Source organism: Protopterus annectens, chromosome 7.part0, assembly GCF_019279795.1.
Source record: "Protopterus annectens isolate FY-2018-M chromosome 7.part0, PAN1.0, whole genome shotgun sequence".
NCBI classification, from domain to species: Eukaryota; Metazoa; Chordata; order Ceratodontiformes; family Protopteridae; genus Protopterus; species Protopterus annectens.
The window spans coordinates 315298658-315314853 of record NC_056739.1 but is presented as its reverse complement, the minus strand read 5'-3'; the positions used below and the strand labels follow the sequence as shown (position 1 = coordinate 315314853).

General features: G+C 42.2%; 1 protein-coding gene across 1 annotated transcript in view; it reads left to right on the top strand.

Annotated features, from left to right (window-relative positions):
* Positions 1-16196, top strand: part of EIF2D (eukaryotic translation initiation factor 2D) — a 486000-nt gene that overhangs the window by 321603 nt on the left and 148201 nt on the right. The gene's annotated exons all lie outside the window — the stretch shown is intronic.

Below are 16196 nucleotides of genomic sequence, written 5' to 3'. Positions count from 1 at the left end.
CACCTTGTCCTTCAGGGCTACTAACTACCAGACACATATGGCTAAATATGCTTAATCACTCTTGGAGAAAGCCTCCAAGGAGTTGGGTGATGCACCAGGTTGTGCTGCCAAAGCCTCACTGTCTTCCCTTCTTGCCTCCACCTCCCAGGTCACCAGGCACTCAATAAAATGCAGCTATGATGCTGCTGAAGCCTCAGCAAGGTCACCAGCATCAGCAGCTGCCTTAAGAAAGTACTGCTGGCTGCGCCTCCAGCCCCTTCCACATGATTTCAGAGCAGAGCTGATTGATGCCCCCCCTGGACAACACAGCCTTGTTTGGTGCAAAAGTGGCTGATTTGTTTGTCACTTCAGCAAAAGGGGAAAGAAATGCAAGATTTGAAACACCTGCTTGTCTCCCCTATTCCTAAATTTCAAAGAAACTACCCAGCTAAAACACGATTCATTAGAAAACATTCTCGCCTTGCTGCTCCCTCTAGGCCTAAAAAACCTACCAGAAAGCAAGTCAGGGCAGGTAGCATCTGACTACCTGACAAACCTACAACCCTTGCCTCCTCCCTGTCTCCATATGTTGGTTCGACTCTCACTGTCTCCCTGTGTGGACATCCATCAACTCAGACAAATGGGTCCTTTCAATCCTTCAAAATGGGTATTTCATGACCTGGCTATTGCCCCCAATTCAAAAAGGCATCCCACAACCTCCAAAACAACAGCTACTCCTCCTGCAGCCAGTACTACAGGCATTGCTGGCTCAAGGCACAATAGAACCAGTGCCCCCCACAGCAAAAGGAAGAGGTTTCAATAAGACTTTCCTTGGAGACCCAATTCTAGACCTCTCATATCTCAACCTATTCCTAAAAGGTCCAGCCTTCAGGATGTTGACCCTTACCAACACTTTTTCCTCCTCTTATCCCCCAGGTGTCTATGGCCACCTTAGATATAAAGGATACCTATCTTCACATCCCCATAAAGCTCACCTTCAGGAAATATCTGAGGTTCTTGGTGTGCCTTTCTCACTTTCAAATCTCTGCTTTGGCCTTTGCGCTTTCCACTTCACCCAGGGTTTTCACCAAATGTTTGGCTCCAGTAATTGCCTTCTGCAGGACAAAAGGAATCCAGCTATTCCCTTATCTGGATGACCTGCTGATACAGGCAGGCAACAAGGAGACCTTTCTGCAGCATATATGCCTGGTTGTCTCCCTCCTACAGTCTTTGGGATTCCAGATAAAGTACCCAAAATCCCACCTGGAACCTACTCAAGACATTGTATTCTTGGAGCGCAGAATTTGATCAGATGTCATGAAAGCCTGCCTTCCCCCACAAAAGGTGGAAAACTTAACATAACACCTACTTCTGGTCCTTCAGTCAACAGAATTGACAATGGGCTACATGGCAGCCACTATCCCCATGTTACCATTAGCAAGACCTCATATGAGAAAGCTGCAATGGTACCTTTGGTCAGTCTAGACATAGCACTCAAACACCTTGGAGTACAGGGTTCCCCTCCTACCATGCATTAAACTAGAAATCCAGTAGTGGTTGACACAAGTGACCCTCAATCCAGGTCTTCCCCTCCAACCACCCCTACCCATACAGTTCATGCACAAGATGCCTCAGACTTGGGCTGGGGATCAACTGTGGGCCATCATACAGTGGGAGGGCTTGTGGCCAGAGCCACAAAATCAAGAACACATCAATGTTCGAGATGAGGACAATCCTCCTGGCTCTTCAAGCCTTCCAACCATATCTTCAGAAAGGCCCACTAAAGAATTTCACAGACAATACCACAGTCCTGTGATAGCTCAACAAACAGGGAAGGACCAAGTCCTACTTACTTTGCAGACTAGCTCTCCTAGTATGGGAATTAGCCACTTCAAAGGGGGTGACCCTGCAGGCAGTCTGCATTCCCTCTCTCCAGAATTCCCAGGCAGACCATCTCAGCAGAACCATCACAAACAACCACCAATGGATGCTTCGCAGGGATGTCTTCCTGGATCTGGTCCACCGGTGGGGTACACCTCCAACTAGACCTGTTTGCCTCCTCCATCAACAGGCAACTTCCTGGATTTTGCACCAGGACACTACATCCTCAGGCATTGGCAACAGATGCCTTCTCAAACTCTTGGAAGGGGAAGTTTCTCTATGCATTTCCCACTTTCCCACTCATCCAGAAAGTCCTGCTGAAAATCCAGCAGGACAGACCAAAAATCTTGTTGGTGACTTCCTACTGGCCAAAGACAGCATTGATTCCCCCTACTCTTACAACTATCCAAGGGCAATCACCACAAGTTACCCCTCAGAGTGGACCCTCTCACACAACACAAGGGGTCCCAAATACACCCACAGTGGCAGTTACTGCACCTCACCCTGTGGCTGATAGGATTCTGATCCCCTTCAGACACCTTTACAATGAGGACGTGCTCACTGCCCTGCAGGAGGCCAGGAAACCAAATACAAGAAAATCTTACCTTTCAAAGTGGAACAGATTTTCTATATGGTGTCACAAAAAACAGTTGGACCCACTTGCAAGCGAGGTCCCCTCTAATTCTGTCTTGCCTGTTTGAGCTACTGCAGACAGGCTTGGCCTATTCCTCCATTAAAGCCCACTTGTCTGCTATTTCAGCATGCCTTCCCCTGGAACCCCCTTTAGTGTCCACACTACCAGCTAAGCTCTTTCTCAAAGGGGTTCTTCACCTGAGGCCCCCCAGAAAACTATCCCCACCCCCATGGGACCTTAACTATGTTCTGGAAAAGCTCATGCTCCCTCCATTTGAGCCAGCAGACTTCCCTAAATACTGTACATGGAACATGGTGCTACTTGTGGCTTTGACCTCAGCCAGAAGAGTATTAGAGTTGCAATCCCTCATGGTTATCCCACCTTTCCCAGTTTTCCACAATGACAGGATTACTCTTAGAACTAACCCCCTTCATTCATGCCCAAGGTGGTGAATGATCTCTTCCTGAATCAAGTCATCTACCTACCAAGCCATCTTCCCTACCCACAGGGGACAGTGAGAGAGTACTTCACTCCCTGGATTTTCACAGACAACTCAGGTTTTACCTGCATAAAACCAAGCCCATCAGACAGGCTGATCAACTCTTTGTCTTCTTCCATCCCAGAGCCCTGGGGAAGGCAGTACCCAAACAAACCATCTCTACCTGGATTTCCAAAGCTGTCACCTTCTGCTACAAATACCATGGGAAATTCCTTCAGGGCACTGTCAAAGCACACTCCACCGGGGCTATGGCTTCCTCAGGAGCCTTCTTCAAAGGTCTGGATACCTCTACCGTTCTTGAAGCAGCCAATTGGTCATCAGTGCACACCTTCACCAAACATTACAAGTTAGACCACATTTCCAAGGCTAGGAAGAGTTTTGCCAGGGCTATCCTTCACAGATTCCTGGAAACCTCCTCTAGACTACCATCCCCTCCTTCACAGTGAGCTTTGGCACTCACCCATATGTTGAATACTGCAGCATGGGAATAGAAGGACATAGAAAAGTTGTGTAAAGTCTTACCATAACCATAGATGTCCTTCTCTTCCATGTTGCAATGTTCCTTCCCACCCTCCTTCCCCTCCTTTTAGGCTGCATTTCCCTTTCTGTATATCACAGGACAAGCATTGCCCTTACTAGGACTGGTCCGACTGGAGCTTGCATTTCTGAGGGCTGCAGACATCACTTTTATGGCCCACGTTCCTTGAGCCACGTCAGACGTTCCACGCACCATACAGGGACTGAAAACTTTTTTATAGTGGCCTGACATTCACAAAGCAAGAGGAGTAAACCCATATGTTGAATACTGCAACATGGAAGAGAAGGACATCTATGGTTATGGTAAGATTTTACACAACTTTTCTGTCTTTTATAAATCTGATAAGCTTTTTGTTTCTTTTCATACCAGAACATTGGGTTTGGCAGTTTGTAAGCAGACCATCTCTTTTTGGATTTCCAAGTCCATTTCTTTTTATTCTTTTCATGATGAGCAATTTTCTGCTTCCATGAGGGCTCATTCTACTAGAGCCATGGCTTCCTTGGGGCTTTCTTCAAAGGTTTGTACATCAACCCCATCCTTGAAGCTGCTGCTTGGTCTTATTTTCACATTTTCACATAACATTATAAACTGGATGTCATTTCCAGGGCCCGGGCAGGTTTATCCTGCATTTGTTTATGAAGGGCTCCTTGCTTTCTCCTCCCTTCCTTCACTGTAGCTTTTGTACTCTCTTAGAGGTGATGAGTACTTCAATAGTGATATTGAAGGACATAGTACAGTTGTGTAAAATCTTACCAAAGCACTAGATGTCAATCTTCACTGTCACAGTGTTCACTCCCTCCCTCTCTCCTACCCTCTTTTCTCTTCTATTTGCATGTGTAGTATTTTAGTACTGGCTGAGAGGTTCCTCTCCTTCTCTTCCTTCATTCCTTTTTCAGGGTGGATATGTCCTCCTTTCCATTTAGGGGTCCTAGTTCACCTGGGGCACCTTACTTCTTAGTTGGGAATGTGTACATATGTCACTTTTATGCCTTACGCTTCCGTGAGAAACATACATCTGACGTACGATGTACTTTAGGTAATAAAGGCTTTGGTATACTGGCTGGATGTTGGGCTATTTTTGAAAGGAGATCTGAGGTGATGAATACTGCATCAGTGAAAAGGGCAACTACTGTTGAAGTACAGTTGTGTGAAATCTTAGCACTGCTTCCATCACTGTTTCAGTTTTGGTTCTTAGATGTAGGGTTGAGTAGAAATAGTGGAGTGTTTGTAATTCCATGAAACATTTCCGTTTTGAAAATCTCACCCCCCACCCAAAACATACATGCATACAAATTATAGAAATATTGATGGGTTCTGTAGCCACAGATGCTGTCAAACGTGACTTGTTCTTTAACAGGCATTTCTTTTTCAGTAATCTTTGTTACTGTGGGGAACATTGACATTTTCTCCTCACTTTACCTTAGCTTGACTTTTAGCTACTTTTTTGAGTCTTGGAGTTTTGTTTTTTGAGAAGTTTACTGTTTACACCCAGTCAGTTTTTTTTTTTTTTTTTTTTTGTTATTTTGTTTTGGGAGGGTTGAGCGTGCTTTGTAAGCCTTTTTATTTTCGTAGTCTTGTTAAGGTTGTCACGTGTTGACAAAAGTCAGTGTTTTAAATCCCTAGGTAGAGCCTGTCTCTGGAAGGTATAGTTGTCAACAGACTTTAGTGGGGATGTCAATAACCCTACATTCAAAATGCATCCATGAAAAATAGTACTTTCTGAAGTGGACTAAAAACAAAAAATTGTAGATACTCAGCTGAAAATGCAAGACAGATGACCATGAACTGTTCTGCTGTTATAAATATTTTGGTCCTCGTTATGCTACTAGTAACTGGGGTCAGAACAGTGAATGATTAGAGGACAAGAAGGTGTGGTATGTTGTAGTGGCTAAAGACCCACTTTTTTGTCTTTTGTGGCAACTTACCTTTCTATTCCTGCAGTGCTGACCCCAGAGAGAGATCTGTGACTCAGCAGTCTACAGAGATACAACCATCATTCAGCCTTTTCCCACTGCCACTTTTCCCACAGATGTGTCCTTACTGGGGTAGGAGTCACTACTTGAACAGTATGCTCCAAGGGACATGGACCACAGACGAGGCCAAATTGCACATCAATATCTTGAAGATAAGACCTGCAGTGGTAGGAATACAGCTCTTTCAAGACCTTCTCCTCCAAACTGCAGTGTTCATTCACTCAGGTCATAGTCGGCCTTAGGCATAGGCCAACTAAGCAGCCACCTAGGGTGCCACTCTAGCAGGGACACTTTTCCAGTTTTTGTTTATTTTTTTTGGAGTAAAGAAAAAGTTTGTTTAAAATGTGTTGAATGAATACAGGAAAATAGAAGAGTAAGACAAACTGTGAGAAAAATGAAGAAAATAAGTACTCTAGATGGTGTAGGTAGACCAAAATGGGTGTCTGGGTGTTGGGGGGTACTGTTGAGCCCTTTTGCCTAGGGCAGCAGTTGACCAAAGGCAGGCCCTGAGTCAGACAGTATAGCAGTAGTATGTTACATAAACAGGCAGGGTGGAATCTGATCTTATTCCCTCTGCAGAGAAGCTACAAGGATTCAAGAATGGGGTGTATTGTCACATTGCTATGTTGTAGCAATGTCCATCCCAGGTGCTTCCAAAGTGGTTGTGGACAGGTTGAGCAGACAGATGTTGGTCCCAGACCAATGGTCTCCCAACAGCTCACCTGCTCTAGAGATCTTTCACAAGTTGGGAAAATCTTGTTGAGATCTTTGTTTCACCATACAACAGCAAATGTAAGAGGTTTTCTACATCGTCCTCCAAGAGGAATTTCATGCAAGAGATTCACTGTCCCACAGCTAGCCTCCCTGGGCTTCTTTATGCCTTTTCCTCCCATACTATTCACCCCCAACTGTCTGCAGAACACCAAAATACACGTAGCCAAAATAATTTTCATAACCACTTCTGACCATTCCATTTTTGTTTCCCATTGCTTTGGCCATAATCTGAGAAGAAAACCCTTTCTCCCACAATACCATCACCAGCTGTCTCACTTTTCTGGACAGTGTCACAAGGACATTCAGTCCTTCAGATTTATTGCAGTTTCTCCACTTCCATTGACGGTCAGAGATCCTGCTTTCCCAACACAGGTTCTGCATTTGCATGCAGCCTCTCAAAGAACCTCTGCTACAAAGATCTCGAGAGACAAGTGGGAAAAAATGCACTATGGGCAGATAGGCAGCTGATCAAGCCCTTTTCAGCTTCCATCTATCTGGTATTGAACTTTTTAGCAGAACTTTTTCAAGCAGCCACTATTCTTCTATTAAAGTTCATTTAGCCTCAGTCTCTTGATATCATAAAGGATTTACTTTGTCATACTTAGCTTCGCAAAAACTCTGTAAAGCCTTTTTAAAAAGCCTTTTTAAAAGGCATATTCCAGTCCAGTCCACCTTTGGCTTATCCTTCCCCTCAGTTGGACCTTAATTTGTTCTGGAGATGCTCTTAACCTTTGAATCTGCTTGCTCTGCTAATGTAAAATTTCTGACCTCGGTGACACTCAGTCATCACGTTCGCCAAACGAGTTTCAGATTAGCAGATTCTAGCATCCAAATATCCGTACTTCATTTTTCATAAAGACAGGGTGTCACTATGAACTAATCTGTCCTTTATGCCCAATGTTGCAACACATTTGAATCTGAACCAATCCGTCTATCTTCCTGTGTTTTTCCCTCATCATTTTAACAAAGGAAAATATCAGTTGCATTGCTTAAATATGTGAAAGATAGAACAAAAGCTTTCAGAAAGGATGTTTATTTAATTTTCCAGTTTGAAAAAACGTCAAAAAATGAGTAAGGTGACACTATCAAAATACTATCTTACTGCATTACCTTTTGCTGTTCATCTTGTAATAATCCCCTTTCTTCCAAATCAACAGCATACTTTGTCATCATTCAGCCTACATCCATCGTTTCCTTATGGAACTTGCCTTTGAGTGACATTTGCCCTGCTACCATGTGGTCTACCTTATATTTTTTTGCTAAACATCACAGTTTGGTGTATTATCCACAGCTAGGGCCTCCTTTGAGGCCACCATTCTCAAAGGTTTGTTGTCTTAGTACCACCCAAGGCCTGCTAGGGATTCTGTCAGTTCCAGTGTCAAGACATGATCAACGTAAATACACGACTTATGCACTTACCAAAATGTTAGAGTTAGCTGATTTCTATCTGGATACTGGAACCGGCCTCCCAACAAACCCCCTCCAGGTTGCCAGATCTGGAGGATCCTATAAGAGCACCATAGGGCTTATTTTGGTTTTGGTTACTAAATTTTCCATATCAGTGGGGATGTCTTTCATCAGTTTTTCTGTGATAGTTGCCAGCATAGCTTACTTCATTTGATACGGTGAGTCCGTTTAGAGTAATGCATTATGAAATATTGGAGGAACTTGAGCTAGCCACACTTTGTTGCCATGGTAATAAAGGTACCCTCTGTGACCATCCAGCAGTTGTCCAGACAAATACCAGCTAAATCAAACGTTCTGGTAAAAAATTGTTGTGATTAAGCAGCCTCCCTTTTTCGTAGGTTTGGGGATGCAAGGGCACAACCTTGAAAAGAGAGGTTGTGGGATGTCTTGTACCTTACAGAAAACACTTTTTTTCCTTTTTCAATTTCATTGTAAATGGATTTGATTTTTTATGTGTGTTTTATATTTCAGTGTATTCAGCAATGGCATATTCACTGACATAAGTTTTGCCATAAATCCAAAAGGTGTACACAGATTTGGAGTACCAAACAGCTTTAATCCTGGTACTTCGGAGTTTCACCTTCAAGGGATATCAAATACTAAAGCTTAAAGATACTAAACAATTAAACAGTTGTGTTTCAAGATTTGTTTATACAACACACTTTTAAAGTGATCAGTGCACATAGGTTCATAGGTTGGTACCAGGCTATCGGCCCTGGGGCCTATACAAGCCTAGCCATAACACTTCCCTGGATATTTCTTCCCACAATATTTACTTCTCTGGACCTCTGTCTAGCAGGGTGACTGACATGATCCCCGGGGTGAATTTCCTATCTCCCATCCAATCATCAAGGTTCCTTTTGAAGAGGGCCAATGAGGCACTCTGCTTGACATGTATGGGCAGTCTTTTCCAGAGTATGGGGAGTCTCTGGGTCAAGAACCTATCCCTCCAGCATCTTTTGTTCATTGTGATGACAAGGTTTAGATCCCTGGAGCGTGTGGCTCTGAGGGATTGGGATTTCTTTAAGTGGAGCATGTCCAACAGCTCAGGGTTTGACATTGTATGTTAAGCAGAGATCGCCTCTGAGTAGACGATATGCCACAGAGTATAGCTGGAGTTTTTTTAGACGGTCAGCATATGGCATCTGCTTTAAGCCTGTGATTCTTTTAGTGAGGTATTTCTGTGGCCTTTCCAGCTGTTGCAGATGTCTTGTGAGGTACATACCAACGGGGCATTATACTCTATAATGGGTCTAATGAGGGATGAGTACAGTGGGGCAATGACCTCCTTTTTTCTGGATGAAAAGCCCTTAGTGATGAGGTGTGCCACATAGAAGGATTTCTTGACTGTTGTGGCGATGTGGTTATGATGAGACCTCTGTGCACCTGTGTCCCCAAGTCTTTCATCACACTTTCGATGTTTAGTGTCCTGCCACCTATGTGGTAATTCATGCGTACATGTTTTTTTCCCCAAGGGGATAACTATACAATATACATAAACACATCCCTTACACATGAAAAACTACTACATTTCCCATAGAACTACAGCAGCAAAATTACAACAACAGAATTACCATGAATTCTATAGCAATAACATCATCAAAAAATGTAACCAATAAAAATACACCACCACCCTCTCATAATGTGTATGTACTCGTATAAAAAAAAATACACACATACACACACACACACACATATATACATTTATGGACATATTATCAATGAAATTTCTTCAAAAAATTAACGCCACCTCCTGATTTAATCCATGTGGGACCAAGGTTCCAAAATAAAATGAAAGTAGTCTCCAGCTGATTTGGGCTAAAGCCTGTATATTGTTTAGTATATTTAAGCTTTAGAATTTGATATGTTGATATCCCTTGAAGGCGAAATGCCGAGGTACCACGGTTAAAGCTGTTTGGTAGTCCAAACCTGTATGGCTTTTGGATTTATTAGGTTTTTATGTTTTTTTCTTTGGTTTTGATAAGTTTTTCCATGCTAATATATATGTTTGGCCCTGTTACTAAACAAGTGATCTGAGTCCTGATTACTTTCTTAACTTTGTGTATACAAGACATATCACAAAGCTGGCCGCATTAATAGACATACAGTATAAAAATGAGCTACTTCAGTCTGAACATTGAAGGGACAGGAGAGCTGTGGAAGGTAGCCATTTTCATATCTTCCTGTCATGTCCTATGCACCAAATATTTTCTTTTTAAGTTCATTTGATGGCTAGTTAATAGTCCGTTGTTCAAAATCATGTTGTGGGAATTTGCTTATTTTGTAATTCTGTACTTTAGATTTTAAAATATAGAGGTTGTATTGTACAAACACGCTGCTGATGAGTACTTGAAATAGTGTTACAAGCTGGTGGATTGAAGGTTTAAAAAGGAAATTTAGATAACTTCCTTGTGGTGTGGGGCTAAACTGAATTGTTTGTGTTCGTATGGTGAAGTTTAACAAGTGAAAAGATCTATTTTTACTTAAACTACTGAAGAACGGAGCATTGCACTTACATGTAGTGCTTGATGAATTGATTTGTCACTGGGTAGTATTGACAGTTTATTTTTGCTAGTTTCTTTTTGTGAGATCTGCAGGGTTTTTCCTTTTATGTTTTGTTGTCCATACTGACATTTGTTGAGATTACATCTGCTGTCCTGTGTGAGTTTGGAATCCTGTCTCTGTAAAGGACTGTTGTAGACTAGAATGTAGGTGGATCAGGAAAGATCACTAGTGTAATGCAGGGAAGAGACCAGTGGAGTATAATAAACACATTTACTGCAGAGTAAGCTAGCATCACATGGACAGAAAAAATGACAAGTGCGGTTATGAAAGAAAAATTAAATACTTCACTATAGTTAACATTGTCCACAAGGGGAATATGTTTCAGAAAAAAATATACAGTAGCAAGGGAACTAAGATTGAGTAGCATTACCACTTAGAGAAAATTTTTAATAGAGTGCTGTGATATAAAAAACTTGATGCTAAGGACAGGTGCACTGTAATTTTGCTGAGATGTGAATGTTGTTTGATAATGGTGGAAAGGTTTGGAAAGTGAGTTATCCAGATAGTCCTTGACTGCTGTTGAAGTCCTGTCTTTTGGTGGATTCAGCTGAGTTTGTTAGCAGTTTTTGGAGTTTGAAATATGGTGAGAGTTGCATAACCATTGATTGAGAGTCTATGTATACTGTTCCTGACATATTTTCCTGACTGTAGTGGTGATTTGTTAAGGTATATCATTCTGTTGTGCTATTGGAATGGAATGGCTGTGGCAGTCAGATGATGGGTAAGTAAACTGAGTGATTCAGCTGTAGTGCTATCATAAGAAATGCAAAATAAACATAGTCCACATATGCTTTTTTCCAGGCTGAGGAATATACATTATCATAATGTTTATTCTATAAGTTGTGGTTCATTTGGAAGATTTGGTCATGGTATGGCCCCTGTTAACAGGGTGGGTGATGTTTATCAAAAGTTGCTTGTCCTTGAATTCCTTAGGTGACAGTCAGTGTTTACTACGTTTTGGCTTTCTTTTCTTCCTCAGTCCCACACCGTATGTTTGATTCTTCTTCTCAGTTCTCCATCTCCACCATACCCCTGCCATGCGTCTCCGTCTCCATTCGCCCTTCATTTGATGCTGTCTGACCCCGTTTAACTGTGGGGGAAGTATGAGGCTGGTTCTCTTCTTTTATGTAGCTATTTCCCATGCAGCCTATACATACAGTGCATTTTGTGTTTGCAAGCCAATGAGGCTTTTAGGCCCATCATTCCTAATTTTATAAACTGCAGACAGTTTACTTCCCAAAAAGTGCTTTGGGGTGGGATCAGTAGTGCAGTTGTTGATCCTTTTCTTCCTCATCCAAGGAAATGTTTGTGAAAAGTGTTTTGTTTTTTTTTGTTTTTCTTTTTGCACCAGTTTGTTTTACAAGGATATTTCTTACTTTTCCAATGTATCTGCCTAGGGATTTTTGCTTTCCTGTCTCCATATTAATTTGGTATTTTTACCTCCCAGCTTAGTAAGAACATCTAATTTTGTAAATCAGAGTACAGCAGGATCTCAATTAGGTATGCCAGCCATCTGTAATGACAGTGAACGTCTCTCCAAAATTAATATGGCTTTTGGGTTGGTAATGTTACCTTGGAAATGTAACAGTAACATAGTTATGTTGGTAGAAATGTTTTTATTTTTCAAAATTTGTTTACTATTTGTCCCGTGATGCTGTGGAAAGGGATCATGATTATCATTATCAATAACAACCCCTTTTTTCCCATTTTCTGCAGAGGGTGCGAGTGTTGTGTCAATTGCCACCATCTCTCTAGATTCAGTGCCACTCTCCTACTTTCTTTGACTTTCATGCTTGACTGTCACAGGACTTTTCTTACACAGTCCATCCATTCATCTCTTTGCAGGACTCCCTCATTTTCTCTTGCCTTTTTCCTGGCCGTCTCAAATCACCTTCAGCTAATTGTGTATTGCTTTACTACTCATGTCCCTGAACCATCATATGTTCTTGGTGACCCTTTTCTGCAGTTGGGGCTACATTTGCTTCTGTTCTTGTGTTCATGTTTCTTTGTCTGTCCCACAGTGTGCAATCTGCCACCATCTCAGGCACTTCATCTCCATCACCTCTAACTTCCTCAACTACTCTACCTTTGCTGCCCAGGTTTCTGTACCATACAGTAGTACTGGTCACGCCAATGTTTTGTACATCTTACTTTACAGTATTCTTTTGTCATGCACTGCAACTGATGCTCTGTGCTTGTTGGTTGCAGCACATCTGATTCTGCTTTGACCTCCTCATTCAGGAGTTCCTTCCTCTGAACCACCCCACCCTGATAGTTGAAACTGTAAATGTTTTCCACTGTTTTCCATTTGGTCTATTTTTTCTACTAATTACAACGGCCTTATCTGTACTCATTTTCATCCCAGTTGCCTTAGGTTTTGCATTCCATTCCATTCCCCTGTCCTTTGCTGAACTTCTTGCTCACAGTCTGCCTGTAGTGTCACATCATCTGCATACTGCAGCTTGCTTGCTTGCTTATTTATTTTTTGTTTACCAGGTAATGTCCGACTGTGCATGAGGCCTGTTTTCAGCAGAGGCCCAGGGAGAAAAGCTCCATACATACAAATAGACATCAAATTGAACACATATTAATCAACAATGTACAAAAGCAAGTCAGTAATGAAATTAGTTATATAACAATAATTAGCAAATAATTAACAAATAAGTTAACAAATTTAACAAAAATGGCATAGTTAGTGATAAAAAATGGTCACATGAGTTAATAGTGAGAACAGTGTGATACGGTAATTGCAAGATAGAGAAATGCAGTCTACATAACAGCTAAAGACAAAGCAGTATATGTGCATACCTTGCCAACTGAAACGGAGTGTAGAATCAACTAGAACTTTGTAGATCTCTCCCCACCAACCTGTTTGCTAATGTAGTCCATCACCAGAATAAACAGCAATGGTCTCAGAACTGAACCTGATACACACCAACTCCCACTAGGAACCCCCGAACAGTGTTCTCATTTGAATCATTGGGTCCTTGTAAATAGTTTGCACTAATTCTAACACTGTTTCTTGGGATCTTGTCAGATGCTTTCTCCAAGTGTAGGAATGCTAAGTTGGGACTCTTTCTTAATTTCTAGCTTTTTCTCACCTATCTGTCTTACTGCAGTGTGCTTCGTCCTGATCTGAATCTGAACTGCTCATCTCCCATCTTGCTTTCTACTATTCTGCCTGTTCGAGTCATCCTCTCCAGAACTTTCATGCAATATGACAGGAGTTTGTACCCTCAGTTGTGAATGTCCCATTTGTTGTTGAAAATTGGCACTAATATGCTTATACTCCAGTCATCTAGGATACTGCTTTCTGTCCATAACGCTTTGAGTACCCTCTTGAACCATTTCTTCCCATTCTCACCCAACATCTTTAGCATATGTGCTGTGACCCTTATCTGAGCCTGCTGCTTTCCAGAGTTCATTTTTCTAAGTGCTTTTCTTAATTCTGTGTTGGGTTACTCTGTTACTTCTTTTCTCTCATTGTAGCTTTGTCTGGGTTTTCTTCATTCAGAAGCTGCTAGAACTGCGCCTTCCATCTGCCTTTGCTTAAGTGTGGACTGGTGAGGTGGTTATTGCTGGCATCCCTTAAGAAGAGTGTCTAACTATCTTCTTTATCTTTCTGTTTTTGCCTTGAAAACTAATATAGTTTCTTTATGCCATCCACTGAGTCACTTTCCAGAAGTTGATAGAGTGCCACTGGTGCCTTGTTCTTTGCTATTCCTTTTTAGTCTGCCATTTCTGTTTCCCACTTTTTCTTGAACCCCTCCTCTCTTGATTCCACCAGCAGCTTTCCTTATTCTACCTTGCTTCCGTAGTCCGCACACATGCTGTTAAGAGGCACTGACATTCTTCTTCAACTCCACCTATTTCTTCTTGAGGAGCTAGAGCCCAGAGATTTCTTGAACTGTTGTGCTTTCTCTTCAGTCGTCTTCCAGGTTTTCAGCCTAGTATCTGTTGACCTTAGAGCCTTGTCTGACCACTACTTGCATCTGTTTGTGGCAACCAGTGGTTAATGCTGTTGGCTGACTCTTTCACTGGGGATGACTTTGCAATCGCTGAGTTGCATGTTGACCAGTCTTGTATGTGATCTTGACTGTTTCTTTTTCTGAACCATGTGTCAGTTACTGTCAAGCCATTTACCAATCAGAAGTCTAGAATGGCCTGTACTCCTGTTGCCCCCCCCCCCCCCATGTGGACCCAGGCAGTCCTCATATTCTGTTCTGTCTGTTCTGATAAGTGCATTCAGATCACCCATTATTAGTATCAATTTATGTTGTCCTGCTTTATCTAATAGGTCTTGCAACTGCTGCCTAAATGCACCCTTTCTCACCACCACCACCACATACCTGCTGATGGACATAGGCTGATATTATGATTACTGCCCTATCACTAGTCTGGAGTCTAATTGCCGTGGGTCTGTCACTAATTCTATTGACATCCTCCGCTACGTTCTGAGGTCTCTCCATCACAATTCCCAGACCATTTCTAGCTTGTCTTCCTACTGAGTAGTAGATTCTGGATCCCAAGCCAAGTGTTTTGCCTCCTGGATACATAGGCTGTCCAGCATCCTCTTTACTGTCATGTCATCCACTTCCAAGCTCTCCGTCCTGTCAGTGAACCTACATTGTGTAGCAGTTCTTAGTTTGGCAAGCTGGGCAATTTGGACACCTGCCAGCCAGTAGCTTATTGACCTAGGGCTTCTATTTTTTTTTAAATGGTGGGCACACACTGGCCAATAAAGACACATACACATCTTCATCTGTTAGCATGGGTCCCTGGTGTAGATCTGAGTAGGCTGTGTCCTCAACCCGCTTATCACCGGCAAGTACTCATGCCCATTTGGAGACATTAGTTAACATGACCGAATCACCAAGAGACTTATTTTTTTACACTTTGGAATGGCTAACCCTGCCATGGTATGCAGTCTCTGATCCATGTTTTTCTACCTTGAGGGCACTGCACATCACACTAGATGCCCAAAGTGGTTGTTCTGTACAACGCTTCCTCCTATAGAGCATCATGTAGAGTCTGTGCTGCTGTCCACACCTCCATTTTTGGGTGAATTTAATCTGGAAACACTCTATATGTTTTTGGAGGTGGGAGGAACCCTCACAGAGTCATGGGGAGAGCATGCACACTCCAAAGAGGCATTGGCCAGAGGTCAGGATTGAACATTGTATCTTGTGCATGGGAGGCGAAGATCTTAACCATTATGCCAAGTGGTCTATAAATGAAAAGGGATATTTGTAAATATTTTTGTGTTCGCATTTTTGTGTTTTGTCGGGATCATTTTAGTCAAGTCTTCTGTGCCATTCCTTAGGTCTTTTTTGCCCCCCCCCCCCCCCCCCCCAGTGACACCAACCCCTGACTACTGTTGTGCCACTGTTGCTGACCAATGCTTTGATTTTTGGCTCACTTAACCTAAATTATCTGCAGTATAGTTGAGGTATTTTGCTTACCTGTTGAATGGTCAACTTTTTGGTAGATTATTACATCTGAATGCATCATATGCTGTTTACAGCAAAAATTAAGCAGTCTGTTGCTGTCTATTTGCCTTTTGAGGAGGTATGTAGCTCTATAATTAGTACAGGATATGGCTAGTGGCTTTGTCATTTTGTTTACTAAGCAGAAGTTGCTGTTGGAATCTGGTAGCCTTATATGGATGTGAGATTAGTCAGCCAAAGCAGGAGGAAGTCCACACGCTTATGGATAGCATTTTGTTTTAATTTGATGACATAGTAAGAACTCTGTATGCAAGTAGCGACTGAGGGTATTGGACTCAGGACTACTAGATGAAACTTACCAGCAGACAGTAACCCTAAATGGTATTGTTATACTGATAGTAATGTCACCCTTTCCTCAGTTCTTGGTATTGTATGAAGA